Here is a 4109-nt window from a genome sequence, read left to right as displayed (position 1 = left end):
AGAACCAGGCAAAAGAAAGCACAGCCCCCTTTCCCACACCTGCTCTGGAGCTTCACCTGGGGAGACAGAGCCCAGAGAGAAACAAGAGGGTCTGGAAGTCCCTGAGCCCCAAGCCACACCCCCTACACATTATCCTTTGTAAAAAGCTCCTCTCTCCTCTTTCTACATACGCAAGGTCCTCTTGGCAGGTGTAGCCACGTGTCTGAAGAGTCCATTTTTGTCAGACTGAAATCTGGGAGCATCTCCCAGTTGAGGGAAGTGTAATCGGCAAAGATCATTCTTTGCCTTGGTTCAGTCTTTTGTTTGTTGGGCTGATTGCCAGTTGTTGAAATAAGGCTTTGATGAGAGTGCAAGAATGTATGTTTGGATTCGAGCTCAAGGATTGCTTTTCACGCCAGAGATTCAGGCTTAGTAAATGGTTGGTTGTCCTAAATCCAGGATGAAGCCTTTGCTTAAGGTCACCAGCTTTAGGAGTAGAAGGCTAAACAGAAGCACACTGCTTGAACTTGATGACTGTTCTTCCTTCACCTTGGACTTCAGCCCAAGTTCGGTCTTTGGCGTTGGTGTGTAAACATAGTGTGGAATTCCCATGTATTGAATTTTAAGAGTATTTTTAGAAAAACCACCCTCCATGCCCTCAGAGTTTTGGGGGAGGATATTCACAGCAATATGTAGAGCCGGAGGGAAAGTGTATTGCTTACCCTCCCAGGTCTAGTCCAGGGCTGAGATTTGGTGGTTTTGCATGTGTGATGAATCTCTCTCACACACAAATGAGAGGATGTTTAGGGCTAGATAAGCCCGGATTTCTTCCACCTCCATCTCTCAGGGAGACAAAGAACCTCCTTCCTGGACCAGGAAGGTGCCAAGTTTTCTAACCCAGTGCCCACAAATACCCTTCCCTCAAGCAGACATTGGTAGTATCCCTGCCCTGGATCCCAACCCTCCCAACCTCTTCCCCATATCCAGCCATTGCCTGGTGGAATAGAAATGCTTAAAACTTGAAGTATTAACACCTACCTACAGTCATATTGTAGAGAGATGCACGGTGTTAAGACCGAAACACACATACATATACAAACACACACATACTCACATTTTTCTCTCATAGTTAAAAAAATTTTTTTTTTAAGTGGGAAAGAACTCACCTAGCCTTCTGGCCTCAAATCCATAACCTCTTAAAGGCCTCACCAAGCCAGATGCAAGACCCAGCTCCCTGATCTCTGGCAGGAAAGATTGCAACTTTTTCTCCATGTCCATTGTCCACTTTCAATTCCTTCAGTCTGGGTAAAAATCTGCAGATTAGTGTATTGGAAAAGGGCCTTGTGCAGGAAAGAAATATAAGCAAATGCATCATCTACGTAGGGGCTCAGTAGAAATAAAATGTGTTAACTGAGCCTATATCCCTCCTGGGAAGTAATAAGCAGAGTTGACAGCTATGGAAGAGCAACCATGCTAAGGACTTACATACTATTTTGACTCTTCTCAACAGCTCAGTGACTTAGAAACCATTATTTTCTCATTTTATGTGACAAAACTGAGGTTCTTATATACAAGGGAAAGGCACACAATTGAAGTCATGGCCAAGACCAAAAGAATGGTTTAGCCTGCTTCTGTCTGACTTCAAATACTGCTCTCTACTTTGGGGAAAGACAGTGAAAACATTCTCTGTCTCTCTGTCTCTGAACTGGGGATTGAACTCAGGGGCATTTAACCACTGAGGCAGCCCTTTTTAAATATTTTATTTAGAGACAGGGTCTCGCTGAGTTGCTTAGGGCCTCGTTAAGTTGCTGAGGCTGGCTTTGAACTCATGATCCTCCTGCCTCAGCCTCCCGAGCCACTGGGATTACAGGTGTGCATCACCACACCTGGCTGTCTCACTGTTTTACACACACACACACACACACACACACACTCAGATTTAAGAAATGGTTGAGAAGTGTAATTTGGACCTTACCCTTGACCACAATCTAACCTTCTCTGCTACAGACATTAGTCACTGTTCCCTCTTAATGTTATTGTTGAGAAAGCTCTAGTTTGTCTTCTTACTTTAATAACACTTCTTGTTTTAAAAAAGATAATAATAATAATAACAACACATCTTCAGCCACCCACATCACAACAGAATTATCCTATGTTTGGGGAGACTGGGGATGCAACTTCTTGGGGGTCTCATTGGTGCTCCCTACCCTTGGGCCTCTTTGCCCTCTGCACCCCCAGCTCCATGGTGGAAGGGGGCTCTGGTCTTTTCTAAAGCAGGAGGTTTGTCTTTTGCTCTTTCCCTTTGGGATGTGCGTGTGTGTTTGCGTGTGCCACATGCGTGGCATACGTGTGAATGTGTGTGCGTGTGACTAGCTTTGGTTCTGCTGGTTTTGCTGTGAGCTACAGTGTTCTGTGGGTCTGTGATATCTGACACTGTGGACATTAATGTACTTCTTGGACATTTTAATAAAAGTTTTTTAACAGTTCAGCCTGCCTTTCATCTCCTGACACTTTAATTGATTCATTCAATCAGCATGTGTTTGCTGAGCAGCTATTAAGAGCCATGTACTCTGCTAGGTACTGGGGAGATAGTGCTAAATAGGAGAGATATGATCCCTGGGTGGGTATCGGGGAATGCTTCCTAGAGGAAATAGACGGAATCTAAAGGAAGAGTAGCATTAATTAGACCAGGAGGGGAGAAAAGGAAGAGAATTTCATCAGAGGGAAGAACAAAGACAAAAGTCCCTTTTAAAAAATGTTCATAGGGGCTAGGGATATGGCTCAAGTGGTAGAACACTTTCCTAACATGCATAAGGCACTGGGTTCCATCCTCAGCACCACATTAAAAAATAAAATAAAATAAAGGTATTGGGTCCACCTATAATTTAAAAGTAAATATGCGTTTTTTTTAAATGTTCATAGATAGAAACCATTAGGGAAGGGAAAGGAGACACGGAGATGGGGAGAGGGAAGGGCCATAGAAGGCAGTGGTGGGATGGATAGGATATATGCATGTATGGAAACGTCACAGTGAGACTCAATGTAAACAATTAATAGGAGTTAATATTTATAATATAAGGCACAAGAGGGCTCATAACTCATCTGAAAAACAGCAATGAGCTTATAGTGGCTGAAGCAGTGTTAAAGAGGCAGAGAGTGAAGAGAGAGAGGTCAGAGGGTCAGAGGCAAAGGGTCAGCCATTCAGGGCCATGTGAAGGAATTTGGGCTTTAATTATAAAAGCAATGATGGTGTTGGATGTGATGGTGCACGTCTGTGATCCCAGCAACCCAGGAGGCTGAGGCAGGAGGATCACCAGTTCAAAGCCAGCCTCAGCAACTCAGTGAGTCCCTCTTTCAAAATAAGATATAAAAAGGGCTGGAGCAGGGTTGGGGTTATAGCTCAGTGGTAGAGTGCATGCCTCACATATGAGAGGCACTGGGTTCGATCCTCAGCATCACATAAAAATAAGTAAATGGAATAAAGATATTGTGGAAAAATATTAAAATGGGGAGGGCCGGAGATGTGGCTGTGTGACTAAGTGCCCCTGATTTCAACTCCTGGTACCAAAAAATTATTAAAAGTAACTTAAAAAATAAAAGCAATAGTGTCAAGAAAAAAAATTTAAATATCCACCATAAGCAAGGTCAGAGACAAATGAAAAATCTGGAAAACAATTTTGTAAATCAGAGGTAAAGGTCTTACTGCCTTCTTTATAGAGCACCTAAAGATCAATAAGCAAAGACTAATAATCCAATAGTCAAACAGGCAAAATATATAAGCAAATAGTTCACAGAACAGGAAATACCAGCTCTTCAGCTACAACATATGCTCCACAAAATAATGCACATTTTTCAAAACATAAAAGAAAGGGTATATAAATAAAAAGGAATAAACAAATCTAACCAGAGGGCCTTGCATAGATCAGTGACAACAGCGTGCCCAAGCTGAGCATTTATGATTTGCTCAATAGCCTGCACTTAAGGTCAAGATCAGTGGTGGTAGTGGGATGTTTAGTTTGCCCATGAAAAAATCTCAAGTGACAACATTTGAGAGATCATCTTCACCTCACAGATTGGCCAAGGTCAAAAGTGAAAATAGAGCCAGGCACAGTAATGTGTGCCTGAAATTC

Source organism: Callospermophilus lateralis, chromosome 1 (assembly GCF_048772815.1).
Source record: "Callospermophilus lateralis isolate mCalLat2 chromosome 1, mCalLat2.hap1, whole genome shotgun sequence".
In the NCBI taxonomy this organism is placed as follows: Eukaryota; Metazoa; Chordata; class Mammalia; order Rodentia; family Sciuridae; genus Callospermophilus; species Callospermophilus lateralis.
This window is presented reverse-complemented; position numbering follows the sequence as displayed.